The 17,017-nt window shown below is 41.5% G+C and overlaps 1 pseudogene; it reads right to left on the reverse strand.

Moving 5' to 3' along the window:
- Positions 1-355: 355 nt before the first annotated feature.
- The window catches only part of LOC149228515 (uncharacterized), a 32,553-nt pseudogene continuing 15,891 nt past the window's right edge, over positions 356-17,017 (reverse strand).

Consider the following 17,017-nt stretch of genomic DNA (forward strand, 5'->3'; position numbering starts at 1 on the left):
GAGTTAGGAAAGGATCATGCACACAAGCATCATTCAGTTTTCTGAGATCCACGCATATCCTTATCTCATCCTTCTGCTTCTTCTCTTGCACCACCATTGGGCTTACCCAATCAGATTCTTCCATAGGCTTAATGATGCCTACTGCTAGCATCTTGTCTAGCTCCAAGTGGACCTTCTCCTTGTATTTCAGATTGAGATGGTAAGGCCTTTGCTTAACTGGATTCACGTTAGGCTTTAACGTGATCTTCATCATTCCTAGGTCCCCAATTATTCCTTTAAGATCCATAAACTTGGTAGGGAATAATTCTTGGTAGTCACGGAGCAATTCAACGACCTTATCCACCGTCGCATCATCCTAATAGTCTCTAATATTCATGAATTTGGGTTTTGCCTCTGTACCAATGTTCACTTGTTTCGTTTTCACCAGCACGATTATATCAGGGTTCTCAATCTGCGATCCTTGAACCTTGCGGTGCCCTTCTATTTCTGGAATCTTAATCTTCTGTGGATCCTCATCCTCTGCTTCAGCAGTTACATTAGAACATTTCAGCGTGTGACTCATCTGAGTATAACATTCAGGCTGAATCAATTCTAAAGGATCCTATGGTATCCTAAAGATAACTTCTTTCACCTCTTGTAGCGCTTCATTAATACTGTCAAACCCATTCTCAAAACTAAATGTCATCATGAATCCTTCGCGTAAGATATTCCATTCACCTATCCCATGGTGGAGCTCTGTTTCTATATAACAATTAATTGGGATAAAATCCAGGGTATGACAGAACAGGTGCACCCCCTCAGGTTGGGGCTTTTCTCTATAAGCCTGCGTCCATTTGGCCAGATGCGCGCGGATCATTCTACCCATCATACTTGTTTGTTAGTCGCATCTTAGGCTTCCCAAATCGTGTTCTCATCATCCTCCTACATTTGTGCCAATCATCAAAGCTTCCCTTGTGTGTACCCCACCATCTTGCGGGCGTAGTGCGTAGTGCCCAGTCCAAGGCCTGGAAGCGCTGCTTTTCTGGTACCTCCCTTTCAAATGCATCCAAAAATATATCTACCTCATTCAGACCATCATAAATAGGCAGATTTCTTACCTCTAACGACACACAGCGAAGTGACCAGGTCATCATGTTGCAATTCAACGTAGTTACTTCATGTAACCGATTCTAATAGCGTTCTATTTATTCGTCAGAGTCTGAAGTGCATGAAATCTTGCAATTCCATGTAATCTGTCCATCCGCAGTGGGATTCACCCAATATTGGTCTTGTACTATTATCTTATAGATACAGTCCAGATCTTCATCACTCTCATAATCACAAACAAGTTCAATATAGCGCGATCCTTCAGTAGGATCGAGGGGTACTATTACGCGCAATGATTTCTTCTCAAATATCATCTTTCGCTTCTTCAAATTGATTACCCCATTCATATTAGTAGACCAGTCAATTCCCAAGAGTGCAGGGTAGGGATTGTTTTCATCCACTATCTCTATTACTTCAAAATTAGCTAGAGCACTTGCTCCCTCAATATCCACGATCACCCCTGCACCCGCCCCATGGGGATGATTTTCTACTGATTCACCATCCTTAGCTGAATCAAAGACCATTGCAGCATAAGTCTCCCCATTCTCTCCCAAGTCTGTTTTGGTAGGAAAATCGCATCTGACCTTAGGTCCAAAATGACCTGATCCATTTCACACTCTTCTATCTGTGTGGTCAGTCTCATCTCTTGTCTTGTCCTTGTTTTATGCTTTCCAATCTTTCGTACTATGCACAACTCACCTGGTGCAGTTCCAACGCATCTATTGATGAGTTCTTGTAACCCTTTCACAGCCTAACTATTGCACAGTAACTTCATACATGTTTTCAAGAAAGTTGTGAGCATAGAGGGGTCCATCTCCATCTCAGGCTTATCCTTGCTTCCTAAGGTGGAGGCCTCAGCGAAGCTCTTCTTAGCTTCGATGAAAGCTTCATGAGCACGCTCCAAATCGAACTGAGACTCTTTTGCTGGGGCTTTGTGAACCCATGTACTGTCTTCTGGTTGTTTCCCCTTGTCATCTCCTGTCGTGATTCCACTTTTGAGAACTATATTTTACGTTTGGATCTTCCTCGCGCGGCTCAGACCTCATCATTTGCAGGTTTTGAGTTAGCGAAGGTGGTAGGGCCCCTTTTTCATGTATCCTGGCTATCAACGTAGGATAGTCTTCTGTTTCATGATCAAATGTTGTGTAATACTTGCACGATAGACGTGTTGGATTAGTGCAATTGCGGGCATAATGTCCTGGTCCTCCACAATTGTAGCAAATCAACTGTCCTAGACCTCTACCAGGTCCTCCTCCACCTCGGCCTCGTTTGCGCTCCTGAAACCCTATCCATTCCATCCCTGCCTTCTGGTCAAGAGACAACGTTTTGGCCTGGACCCTATAGGCGGGAGTTCTATCCATCATCAATTCATAACTCCTGCAAGTATGCTCATCATGTCCTACCGACCTACAAAAGTTGCAAAACAGTTACTGTGGTGCTTGCACATACTTCTGTAGCAAGTGACAATTATCTGTGGCATGTTTTCTGACTACCTGACAGATAGCACACCATAATGCAGGCCCCACGCTAGGTCCTGCTTGAGCTTCTGGCCTTAAAGGCATCGGTCCTCCTCCTGCAATGTAATTTTCAAAGACCGGGCAATGGTCTTTATCATGACCCTGACTCTTGCATTTCAAGCACCATACCTCCTTGTGTACCTCTAGTCGAACCACTCTGTCCTACTTCAGACTTTGCATCTCAAGGCACAAATTGTTTAGTTGTGCAGGGATCTACTAAACTCCTAGATTAGGATGTTGGCAGTATGATGCATGTGTTGTACTTGATGGCAACCCACTCGTAGAAGAACATCTCACTTATTTATAACTAGATGAATCTATAAAAGAGATATCATATGTGACTGAATGCATGGGATGCAAGACAACTCAAAGGAATCAGATGACAGTTCTCAGTATGACAAGTTAGCTTTGCCATCAAGTCCAAAGGGGGAGATTGTTGGCATTATGAGACAAGTGTTGTCCTTGATACAGATGACAGATCATAGTGCAACAAGTCAGTAGCAAGGAGTTGATGATCAAAATACAAGAATGAAGAGAGAAAAGTATATATGCAAGTTCACTAATACAAAGGCGCATATACATGCGATATTGCTGGCCAAAAGTTGTGTATGCGTATGCACGCACATTCATGCACGGAAAGGTGCGTACATGTGAAAAATTTATCTTTTGGTCCATGGTATTTAGTTCGACATATTTGAACCTATGGTTTTGGTCCTTGGTATTGCGTCTAAAATATTGAACCCAAGTATTTGGAACAAGGTATTGATTATTTATGGTTTTGGACCATGGTATTGAATAAGGCCTAAGACTATAAAAGGAGAAGAAGATCATTAGGCAAGGGTATTGAGAGAGTCTTGAATATCTGATGAAGTATGAGATCCAGTATGCAGGTTATGGGTTCATGATGCTTTGCTAAGGAGGAATCTAAGCGATTGATGGAGAACAAGATCTAAGGAGAGATCGGGATCTAATGGCTTGGAATGAATCATCTCTATATGGTTTGATCATGCTTATTCTAGATCTGTATATTGACGCATGTAATGTTTTGTAAATGTTATGATATGGGTATGATTGGTGTCTGGATCAGCTGCAAAGTTATGAGAAAATATTTGTAGATCTGTACGCGGGTTGGCTTTGGTTAAAGCGCGTATGTACGTGGGTTTGGTTCGTCATAGTAGCGTATACATTATGACATTTGATATTTGAAGTTGCAGTTGGATCTGGTTATTGTTGCAGAGTTCCGGTGACTGTGTTGTTGACATGGTTTCAGTGTTTCAGTGATTCAGAGATTGATGATGCTAGTATTGATTGATTTTGTGCTTCAATGATATTGATGGGTCCAATATGAAAATTGGATGAAACGTGGCCTTTCAGGTTATGGAGTTGTGCTTCAGGAGTATCTAGTCTGAAAATTTATGAAACGTGGTACCTGGAGGAAGAAAGAGAAGGTTGTAGCCTTCTGTACGTCGGCACCTACATACTAGTACATCAACTAGTACAAGAGCTAAGGGGGTGGTAGCTCCCTTCCAGTAGCAGCTAGAAAAGGAGTAAATATTGGAGCATTTCAGTAGGTCGGCACCTACATACTAGTAAATGGATCAGCTAGTTCAAGAGCTAAGGGGGTTGTAGCTCCCTTCTAGAAGTGTCTGAAGAACGAGAGAAGGTTGTAGCCTTCTGCAGGTAGAAGCCTGTGTGCTGGTATAAGACTGCACCAGTACAAAATCATTGTAAAAGGAGGTTTCTAATTAAAAGAAGATAGAGATGAATTGCAGCAGGTGGTTTTCACCCACATTGGGTTTCCACCTTATATCATGGTGTTCATGTGTGCTTCTTGTGTGTGATGATCTGTTCTATTTTACTGCTTATGTTTACTGTTAATATGGTTAATAATGTTCTGATGCACTCATTAAGGATCAACTAACTGAATCATAAGTTTACTGGATATACGTTGGTTGCATTAATAACAGTTGCATATACACGCGGTTTGCCTTAACTGAAGTAGCGTATATGAATCTGAATATGGAATGAAAAAGTTATATTGATTTGATAATACTGATTCAGCCCCCCTCTCAATATTATTTCCAACAATTGGAATCAGAGCAGGTCCTTTGGTAGAAGCTTGATCGCTTGAAGGAGATCCGTAGATCAATGGGAAAGAAGCTTAAGAATAAGGCGCCTAAGAAGAAGAAGATATCTCAGAAGAACTATGAGAGTGGGAGAATAGATTGGGGAATATGTGGAAGAAGCTCTTTAGATTCAGAATCACTTCAGAATAAAGATGAACAAGCAAAAGAACTATCATGTATGAATTTGTTATCCTCTGGTGATACATCTATTTATCCATTTGAAGACGATGAAAGCGATAGCGAAACAACTGAATTTGCTCTTATGGGCGAGAAAGAAAGATATCAAATAGAGGCAGTTTTTAAAAGGCTTACAGACAAAATTAGAGACCAACAAGATCTATTGAATAAAATGGAATGTGCCTTCAAAGAAGAAGCTACTAAACTAAAAGCTCAACTAGAGGAAGGTAACAAGGTAAGGAAGTTATTCAAGGAAAAGGAAGATCAATGTCAAAAGTTGCGAGATGAAATGAATGAAAGGAGCACAATAATCAAGAAACTCAGAGATAGATCCAGTTACTATGAAAGGCTTGAAGCTATGACCCTCTCGCTAAAGGAAGATCTTGAAGAATCAAATAAGCAGAATAAAGAACTACTCCAAGCTCTTGAAAAACAAGAAAACGAAGTTCTTGAATTAAGACATCAGTTGGAAGAAGGAAGGAAAGCTGAAGAGAACATGAAGAAGCAGTATCGTGAAAAGGAAGAGCATCTTCAGGTTGAGGTAAACTTTCTAAAAGATAAATTAGAAGAAAAGGATAAGCTCTTACGATTTCAAGATAGTACTAAGATTTTGGATGATATTCTTAGTAGTCAAAGGTCTCCTGCTATCAAAACTGGTCTTGGTTTTCATGAATCTATTGAAGGTGAATCTAGTTCACAAAGTAAGACAAGGAACTCTAATGCAAAATCTGAAATGCTCCACAAGGAGATGAGAGGTCAACCCCATCAACAACCAAGGAAAGAAATTCTTCAAAGAAAATCTTTTACTCCTCCAATGAATAATGTTGAATGTTATGCATGTCATAATCTTGGGCATGTTGCAGCCAGATGAAAAAGTAGAATGGTTCAAGACCATCACACAGAAAGAACATCACGTTCCAGGTACTTTAAGGGATATTGTTTTGCTTGCAATATGTTTGGTCACAGAGCTGTTGATTGCTACAGAAAAAATATGAAACATGTGAGATGTTATGCATGTAACAAGCTTGGACATATAGCTAAGAATTGCAGGAACAAAGTACAAGCACCATACCAAAAGGAGAAAACATCATCACACTTGAAGATATGGAAGAAGAAGGAAGTACTATCAGAAAGAGGTGGCATAGCACAATATACAGACATAACAAACTCAGAGGGAGCTGAAAGTGTAAAACTTCAGTGTCCTAAATCTCATACGCAAGTTTCATAAATGGAAGTCGCATATATACGTGAGTTAGTTAATGCATAATCACGTATATGTTAGTTTGAGGAAAAGCAGTAGGGACAGGCTCAGAAAAAGGGTCTGATATGATTCAGTCCATTATTTGCTCTATTTGATAATGATTACAATCTGCTGATGATGTGTGGAAATGTCTTGACACTTGTAAGATGTTTTAATGTATTATTGATCTTAAATTAATGATGATGATGCCTTGATACTTCTTGCTGATATATGCATGATCAGATCTGACAGTGAACAGATGGCACAGGTTTAGGGGGAGCATATGCTTTTAATAATGCATTGTTGGCATTATGGTTAGTAGTCCTTGGTAATGATGCTTATATGACTAAATGATATATCTTGCTATGATATGGTTATAAGTTGTCCATGACAAAATCTCATATGATTCTTGGGGTTACATAGTTGGTGTTCAAATCAGATTTGTGGATTGATTCTTTGATGGTGCATATATGATGCTTACATGGTGATCTTCATAAGGATAAGGAGAAGTACAAAGCTCGAATACATATCTTCATTACTTGATGATGAGTCATAAGGATCATATAATACAGTTATGATGCAGGATTCCTATAGTTCTTGGCGCTCACATGGATGAGGATTGTGGTTGTTGATGATATCAAGAGGTCTTGTCAAAAGATCTTGAGCTTTAGATACATAGTGCTGGATACATGGAGTTGCATTGTTGGAGATATGATGATGATGAGTTCTTACCTATATGATGATAGGTTGATACTCACATATGATGATTGATGATTATCAGATAAGGGATATTTCCGCGTAATGGATGGTATATAAGATCATGCAGATCTTGATGATGATGAGATGACTATGGTGTTTTTCACAAATGTTATAATGTGAATTATTTTATGATGATGAGTTGATATCTATATGCAGACATACCTTGTTACAGGATATTTACAGGTTGTTAATCTGGAATTGGTTGTACGTGAGTTTTATGAAGGACATCCACGTATATACGCATGTTTCTGTGGATACAATCGCGTATATTTTGGAAATCAGTGGGCCAAACTCAGAATGAGAAAATTCTGTTATGGGTCTGACAGAGACCATCTGGAACAGGTGCAGAGGGAGAACATGATTGTTGGTCTAGATGTTGTTGACAGATGCTTATGGAGCAGATCATACATTGTGTATGATAGTTGCTGATGACTATCATGGTCTTATTTAGATGTTTGGTCTCATGTAAAGGTCATATCAAGACTCATGATGTAATAGTGTGTCTCTATCTATTGTAGTCATTTGATGAAATCTCTTCTGGTCATATGATGTAATTTGTACCCCCACTATGCATAGGAAGGATGATGAAATATTTCAGTCATGTATTTCTTTTATTATCAAGGTCATGTAACGGCCTATGTTGGTTTCCCCACTATGCCTGGGATGGATGATGTTATACTCTTGTGTTATCATGTGTAAACCTTGATGTATCCCCACTTGGTTGGGTGGATGAGTCAATATTGGTATATCCCCACTGGGTTGGGAGATGGATGTATGTATGAGTCCTTAGTGATAGGAAGGTCATTTATGATAGAGTCATGTTCTTCTTGTAGAACATCTTTTTGCAGACCTTGCTTACAGTCAGGGGGAGCATGAACAACACACTTCAGCAGAGCAGAGACTTCAGCATGTACTCAGAGGGAGCATGGTCAGATTGGTACACCTTGGCATATACAAAGGGGGAGCTCATTTAGAGATTTCAGCAGGTACTCAAGGGGAGTATGGACAATGGAATGTTTATCAAGGAAAGAGAATATCTTGGTATGCCCTTTGCCCTTGATGTCAAAGGGGGAGAGTGATTTGGTGTTGTTGCCATCAAGTCCAAAGGGGGAGATTGTTGGCAATATGATGCATGTGTTGTACTTGATGGCAACCCACTCGTAGAAGAACATCTCACTTATTAGATGAATCTGCAGAAGAGATATTAGATGTGACTAAATGCATGGGATGCAGGACAACTCAAAGGAATCAGATGACAGTTCTCAGTATGACAAGTTAGCTTTGCCATCAAGTCCAAAGGGGGAGATTGTTGGCATTATGAGACAAGTGTTGTCTTTGATACAGATGACAGATCATAGTGCAGCAGGTCAGTCGCAAGGAATTGATGATTAGACTACAAGAATGAAGAGAGAAAAGTATATACACAGGTTCACTAATACAAAGGTGCGTATACACGCGATATTGCTGACCAAAAGTCGTGTATGTGCATGCACGCACATTCATGTACAGAAAGGCACGTACATGTGAAAAATGTATCTTTTGGTCCATGGTATTTAGTCTGACATATTTGAACCTATGGTTTTGGTCCTTGGTATTGCGTCTAAAATATTAACCCAAGTATTTGGTCCAAGGTATTGATTATTTATGGTTTTGAACCATGGTATTGAATAAGGCCTAAGACTATAAAAGGAGAAGAAGATCATTAGGCAAGGGTATTGAGAGAGTCTTGAATATCTGATGAAGTATGAGATCCAGTATGCAGGTTATTGTTATAGACATTTTTGTGCCTCGCGACATGGAGCATGAAATGTCAATAATTACAGGGATCCTCAGTCCCTAAACATGTTGTTCTTACCCCTAAAAGAACAAGGTCATCAAACAACAGCACTTCCAATCAGTTCTCCACCTGAAAACACTTCAAAACAGGCTAATTTTGGATCATGTCAGCTGCTCCACTGAGCATCTGCGCTGGAATGCAACTGCTCCTCCTTGTACCTGCACTGGAAGTCAAATCTAATGAAGGCTACCTGCGCTGGGCGAGATTGGCCAAGTGGCACAGTCATTCTGCAAGGTGTCAACTGCCCAGGAAGCTTCCAAACTGACACTTGGTTCATGAGATTCGCCCTGTGATGAGTAAGAGGTACTTGATCACCATGTGTAAGCAAGGATCTCCAAGTGGACTCAAGAACTGAAGATTAACTGAAGAGGGAGAGGACACAAGGCAGCTTCATGTCAGTCTCAAGCTGACTCATCCTTTCTTCTTCTCTCCTATATATAGAACTCTTCTATGAGGTCTAAGGAGGCTGGAATTTTGTGTAAAGCAAGGAGGTGCTGTTGGTTTACAGTTAGAGCTATTGGGTGATTGTTTTACTAGAGGTGAAGAGGAGAGTTCTTGCTGCTGGGGAGGTGCTGCTGGATTGGAGCCATCATTGGTTGTAACCTTCTCAGAACCCTGTTACTTCTATCAATAAAGTTTTGCATGTTCTCCTATATACTTGTATTGCATTGATGTATTGTATTTACTTGTATATTTGATTCACTCTAATCCATGCATCAGTTATGAGTACATGTATCTTGTAGTTTCCTCTCTTGTTTTGTGCAGGATCTGTGTGTAGCTGGACCGGCAAAGAGAGCAAGGAGCTGGGAACAAGAGACAAAGAGAGAGGATAAGGATCGACTAAGCGAAAGACACCAGGTTGGTTAACCTTTTCTTCCTTCTCTCTGTACTTTCATAAAGGAAAATATCAAAGCTTTACTTTCAGTTGTTGCTAAAGACTGTCACCTTTAGAGTAGGGATAGGGTCATCCGAGTCGGATACTTTTCCCCACAACAAACTGGCGACTCCGCTGGGGAGCCTAGTATCTTGTTGGTGTTTGTAGTATTTTTCCATTCATTTCTTGAAGAAAAGAGTACCAAATCGAAAAGCTTTTGACTATATCAAAAGCGAAGTAGAGGGTCTGCTACTCTTGCTCATTTGCTGAGCAAATTCAAGATTTAAAGAGCTTATCTACAAAAGACTCTTTACTCTTTGTGATAGATCTTCATCCTCTTGATCATCCCTTAGCCTGTTCTTGACCTATAGCTTTTTATTTCAGCAAAAACAGTGCATTTTTGAGCTTTTTATGACCCGGAATTCTTTGTAGACGCAACTCTCGTGTCCCAGAGCAGGCTGTCCACAGGCAGTCTGCATTACAGCGCAGGTACTCCCTTCGGGAACTGCGCTGAGAATCAAACTGACAGACCAGAGCCTGCGCTGGTCCAGTTAGCCTTTGTCTTGCTCAATTTTCCCATTGTGTCTTGGCCCTGTTTTCACTGATTTTTTGCTGATTGCTTGCTGGTCATTGTACTTGCTGTAAACCACTTCTCCTTGACATTATTCCGCCTCAGTTGTGTGATGAAACTGTGAATGTTCTTTTTGTATTTCTTGCTTCAGTTACAGTTTCCCATTGTGAAAAGCGAACCGGTATAGCTGTGGCCTCTTAGATCCTGAACTGTAAAAGTGTCTTTGTGATCTTAAGAGCTAGTTTTATTACTGTTCATGGCTGTTTGAGTTTGTTTGTTTTTCATATTATGGTTTGAATTCATATATTTTTAGTGTTGAAACAAGTACCTGTAAGGTGTCTTTTCATTTTAGACGAAACTTGTTTGTTTACGCTTCAAATTGAATTCGAAAATTATACAACAATTTCCTTTTGTCTACATCAACATTAAAGGAAAAGAAAAGAAATACATGAATCTTGCATTTGCATTTTTGATAAGTTTGTGTGTCTGATCTAGGAGAAAGTGCATTAGTTTGTGCTTTGTGCTCTGTGTGGAAAGATATTGTTTTTCTCTCCCCTCAGTAGTTAGGATTTTCAAAGCTAAAAAGATTGTAAAAGCTTGCTTATCATTTTAGCTGCATTTAGGAATTTGTACCAATACATCTCGTGGTGATCCTGAAAGACAAACTGATAAACAAGATCAACTTAAAATATATTGAATGAATCTAAAAACGCATTGTAACATAACGCTCACAATAGAGGTCTAGGTAGAGACGTGTTCCGGCGTCGTTAAACGTAGTGACTGTCGATCTCTACGAAGGTGGGTGATTCCTCCTGAGGGACGATAGCACTAATACGGACTTGTGCTCCCGCGTACCGTCGCGTATATTGGGAGACCCCTATAGGAAATTATCCTTTATCCTTAGGAAGCCGTGTCGGCCGCCCTACTGATCGTGATGCAGTGAACACAGCATTCACGAAGATCGACCACCCATACCGTAAAACGTATTCTGTGGTTTCGCGAAAGGTTTGGCACACCCTCTGCCTAGATCTCCAGAGCAGTTTCTTTTGGCCTTTTTCAAACTCTATAACTGAAAAAGTCCAACCGAGCATTTGTCACTTCGGGCTCGTTAATACATCGAAGGCGACTAGAGTCATCTTTAGCTTTTTCTCGACTCTTAAAACATGAAAAAGCAAAGTTGTGTCTAAAAGCGTCTAATAAAATTCATTCAATACGGAAACATAATTCCCCTTTTTGTATTTTAGTTGATCAAGTAATCCGCAACCGTGGAGGAAGGTCAATTAAAACTCCGTCGTTCGGGGAGACTTGCGAGTCAACCGTCTTTGTCTCCGGAACCGAGAGTAGTACGGACGAAGCGAACTCGCTGGACCAGGTCAAAATCTCCTTTTAAAGTTAGAACGGAAGTTCCAACAACATCTGAGATTCTGGTCACTCCCAATATTTCTGGAATCCCTGCCTCTATTGAAGAAGTTCAACAGCAACAGAAGGACAGTTGTACTGATCCTAGTCTGAAGACAAGTACTTGCATAACTGAACCAGTTCCGTCTGAAACCGGTCCACAGAGTCTTGTTGGTCAAACAACTGTCGCTGTCGAAGCAACCCCTTCTTCGGCACCAGAAATCTTTTACGGACCTGACGGTCTTCCTCTTCCTCCTGGTCTGATTGCAATAGAGGAAATCGTAGAGGACCAGCAAGCAAATACTCCAATTCATTTTGGAGTAGGTACCCCTCTTTTTCCTTCTACATCAGAAGTTTGTCTATCGCCACCAGAAGTTCCTGAAGAATCGTTAGGAAGTTTATTGGATAGACTTAAAATGTCTGAACAACCGTCGACATCTAGGACTGTGCCAAATGACACAGCGATAGCAGAAACTCCTGCTGTCACTCCAACGATGTTTGCCGGCATACCAGCCGTCCCGACTAGCTCTCATCAGCTAGAAGGAGTCCACCCAGGGACTATTATGACAACTTGGTCTGTTCCAGTTTGTTCTTCCGGTATAATACCCGGTAATTCTTATGTTGAAACTAGACAAATTGATCCCTTTGGGAATCAGTTTGGGCCATCCAGTCCTCAAAGGCCATCTATACCCTTGAGCTCCGGATTGTTACCATATGGGGGGCAATATGCCCTTTCACTTCCCCTTCCGGGGGGATACCCATACGGCAGTTTTCAACAACATTCAGGTTTGACTGAAGTAACGACGAGTGGTTGGGTACCTATGGTACCCCAACAACCAAGAGTTGTATATTCCATGCAACAGTGTGTACCTATGTCTAGTATCCCGACGACACCAGCAATTGTAACCGTGTCGCAAGTTCAATCGATGCCTGTTGTATGTCAACCCCAAGTTGTAATGCAACAGCCTATTGACCCTGCAACACAACCACAATCGCCAACTGCCGGGACGACACAGATACAAACGGGAACCATAACCCTGCATCTTGGTCCGTCGGTTAGTGTCGCACAGCAAAACATGGCTTCACAACCATGGATGGTGCAATACCAACAACCTCAGTTTCAACAGGTGTACCAGGGATCTGAGCAACAGATCTTTGCGAATAGTGGGCAACCCTATATTCAGAACGGGTTAAACCAACCACTTTACAGTGGCCAAGCCCACCAGCCGTATCAGTCATATCAACATCAGTTGCATTATGCTGGTATGCAAAGACCTACTGCTCAGGCGATTCCATCATACCCTGGGTACGCCTCGCCAAACCTGAATCAGCAGTTGCCGTTCGTGGCAACTCTAGAATTACCAGATTTACATCGATTGACGAACGATCCAATCGCCTATGCCCATTGGTGGCCAGCGATTCCTCACAAACTTCCTTCGGACATTCCTAAATTCAATGGAAATCCTGGCGAAGACCCGTCGAATCATGTGATGACATTCCATCTATGGTGTTCGTCGAATACCTTGAATGATGATTCAATAAGACTTCGCCTTTTCCAGAGGACATTGACTGGTCCGGCGGCTAAATGGTATGTTGAATTACCTAGAGCCTCGTTCGACAATTTTAGTTCCCTAGCCACGACTTTCTTAACACACTTTCAATTACCTATAAGGTACGAAACTGGAACAGAGATCTTGACCAATTTCAAGCAGACAACGGCCACACATATATCAGATCATATACATGAGTGGCGTCGTCGTCGCAGAATGGTAAAAACCTATGTTCCAGATCAGCTATTAGCTGAGTGGTTTATAAAGTCACTTCTGCCTGCAATAACAGAAGATGTGGCCAAGGGAGGCGTCGTAACAGAAGAGCAGGTTATTGCTCGTGCTCAATATTTGGACTTAGTATATACTCAGTCGGGCACGCTCTATGATAAGATACCTGACGCCCCCAGACCAGAATTTTCAATCCCTCCTCCTCCCGGATCGAATAGTGACTCTCATGCCGGTGATGGCGTGATTGGAACTGCAAACGCTAAGTCGACAAGGGATTCGAATAAGAAAGCCCGTAAGACTTCGAATCAAAAAGCAAATCAAGAGATTCTTGCTTCGGAGGTAAACGCTGCATCTACGGATAAAGACAAAAACTCCAATCAACCAGGAAGCAAGAAGAAACAAAACAAAGGGAAGAAGAAGAAACAAGGTGGGTCATCCCCTCAAAAAACTTCTTCAAACCCTCCTGGGCAAGGGAAACAATTTTATCCATGTCAAATATGCGATGAAAATCATTTGACAAAGAACTGTCCGTTCAAAGCTGAGTTAAAGAGGTTCTTTAAAAGTTCCGAAACTTCAGCTGTGTTAACTGATCCATTTCCCGCCCCAGGTCAAAATATGGTTGATAGTGGAAATGCTTCCCCGTCTCAAGTGCTTATGTTGTCAGTTTCTAAGCAAAATGATGCTTTGATCTCGACAAGGAATAAAGATTATGGGAATCCGCCGGTGTCGAACGACAAAGGGAAAGATCAACCCAGTAGTTCGACAACAACTTCGGCAGAAGTTGTACCCCCCCTCACGCATGAATTAACAATAAAGCCACCTAAGGGAGTAGTACACAAGTCGACATTTAACCCTCGCGCCAGAGCGGCGCAACACTATAATATAGTGGAGGATTTGGCCCAATCGCCATCTGCTATGTCGACTCTTGAGGTACTGCAAAATTGTCCATCCCAAAGGCAGGCATTGTTATCAGCAATTGGTGGAGTGGATCCTAAAGATTCCAATCTTGTATCCTTTGATCACAAAGGATATGATCCTCAGTTACCAGCGCAACTAGCTTTCCTTATTCAAGTGAAAGCACTCAACAAAACTGTTCATAGGACGATTATTGATGAGGGAGCATCGACATGTATCATGTCGATGAGTTGCTGGAAAACTCTTGGATCTCCAACCTTGTTGTGATCTTCGACGACATTGAAAGCATTTGACGGTAGGACGTACACTCCGTACGGTATCCTAAATAACTTTAAGATTGAACTAGGAGGAAAAACAATGGAAATTGATGTTGAAGTCATTGATGGCAATCTTGACTATAACATCCTACTGGGAAGACCATGGATATATGCCATGGCAGCTGTAGTGTCGACATATTTTAGGAAGATCGCATTCCCGTTTGAAGGAGGGATTACGGTCGTCGACCAACAGAATTTCCTCCCTAATGGTTCACAAGTTACTGGAAGCGTTCCCCTGATCCATGGGAGCGACCATTCAATACAAGATATCGGAGTAGGCTTGCTAAAAGATCCCACAATGATGGGAACTTTCGCGTTGCCACCGCCGTTCCATGTAGGGAATATCCCGTTTGTAGCAACATGCAACATGGTATCTTCGTCGAAAGTCGCAAAAGACAAAGTCGTCATGGATCATCAAGTGGTTTTGCCACCTAGCCCTATAGAAATATTGTAGCAATCAATGTTTCAGGCATGGGAGGCGAGCCCAAATCAACGCTCGTCAAGCGTTTGGGTAGATAGGTCTGGAGAATATGGTACCCCATTAGATCCATGGTCAAAAGTTCATGGGACTGACGAAGGAATCTTACAATCAATGATGATTGAGGGGGCACCATGGAATGATCACCACCATCGTTCCCTTCTTCCAAAATGTGAAGAAGAAACTCATCACGACCTATACCACCCTTCAGTGTTTGAATTCCTAACAAATACTGTAAATACGGTGGATTCAGAGAGAAACCTATCCAATATTGAAGAGACCATAGCCGTAAACATCTCGACAAAATCCGATGTTGTGGAGAATATCCATGTTGGCAAAAGTTGTTCCCCTTCAGAACTGGAAATATATAGTGCTCTCTTTCGCGAATTTAGAGATGTCTTTGCATGGTCATATGATGAAATGCCAGGCATTGACTCGAGCATAGTTGAACATGAAATTAAAATGTATCCTGATGTCAAACCAGTAAGACAATGGCTTCGACAGGTACATCCGAAGAAAGCCGCTGCCATTAAGGCGGAAGTTGAAAAACTTCTCCATGCTGGATTCATCTACCCGGTTCCTCTAACTGATTGGGTATCGAATATTGTCCCTGTTATGAAAAAACAAGGGACGATAAGAGTGTGCGTCGACTATAGGGATGTAAACCAAGCTTGTCCGAAGGAAAAATACCCTACATCCTTCATCGACCAGATAATTGATGAATGCGCCGGATGTGAAATCTTTTCCTTTATGGATGGATTTTCCGGGTATAATCAAATAAATATCCGCCCACAGGACCAGTCTAAGACTGCATTTATTTGTCCGTGGGGCACATTCGCTTATCGAAAATTACCCTTTGGTTTAAAGAACGCAGGGGCGACATTTCAGAGGGCAATGAATTATGCCTTCCATGACATCAAGAACATTGTTCAACCTTACCTCGACGATCTTCCGGCTCATTCGCGGAAGCGGACTGATCATCCGCGGCATTTGAGAGCAATATTTCTACGTTGCCGACATTAGATAAGACTCAATCCGCACAAGTGTGTGTTTTGCGTGGGTTCTGGTCGTTTACTTGGCTTTGTGGTCTCTAAGGACGGGATTCGTCTCGACCCTTGTAAGGTTCAGGCAATCATTAATTTGCCTCCACCTTCAAATTTGCTTCAGATTCAGAAACTCCAAGGGAAAGCAAACTTTCTGAGGAGGTTCATTCCAAATTACGCAGAACTTGCCAAAGGTTATACTCGTCTTTTGAAAAAGGATGTACCTTTTGTCTGGGACCAGGTTGCGCAAGCTTCCTTTGACGCTCTGAAAGATTCTCTAGTAAGAGCATCATTAATGTACGCCCCGGACTATCAAAGAGATTTTAACCTGTATCTAGCTGCAGCAGATACGACCATTGCGATGGTCTTAGTGCAAGAAGTCGATGGAATAGAACATCCTATTTATTATTTAAGTAAAAACTTAAATGACACAGAAAGTAAATATTCCTATGTTGAAAAACTAGCGCTTGCTGCTGTTCAAGCGATTCAAAGGTTTCGACATTATGTCCTCTTTAGGAAAACTACCGTTCTGTCAGATTGCAATCCCATGACATATATACTGTCGCGACAGTTGCTTGGGGGCAAATATTCAAAATGGATAGCAATCCTTCAAGAGTTTGATTTAGATTTTGTAAAATCCAAATCGAAGAAAGCTCTAGTTTTCGCGGAATTATTATGCGATCTCCCATCGTCATCCAACGATGAAACATCAGAAGAGTCAATCGTGGATGAAAATTTGTTTCTGATATCAGTAAGCGATGAGTGGTATGGAGACATCATTGTTTATCTCCAAACCCAAAAATTTAGGCCTAATACCTCACACTCGGAACGGAAACGTATACGATACCAATCTAAAGACTACATGATCGTCGGTGATACACTTTACCGTCGTGGTGTCGAT

This window comes from Pinus tabuliformis, chromosome J (genome assembly GCF_031772625.1).
Source record: "Pinus tabuliformis cultivar Carrire ecotype Pingquan chromosome J, CPIR1, whole genome shotgun sequence".
Classification (NCBI taxonomy): Eukaryota; Viridiplantae; Streptophyta; class Pinopsida; order Pinales; family Pinaceae; genus Pinus; species Pinus tabuliformis.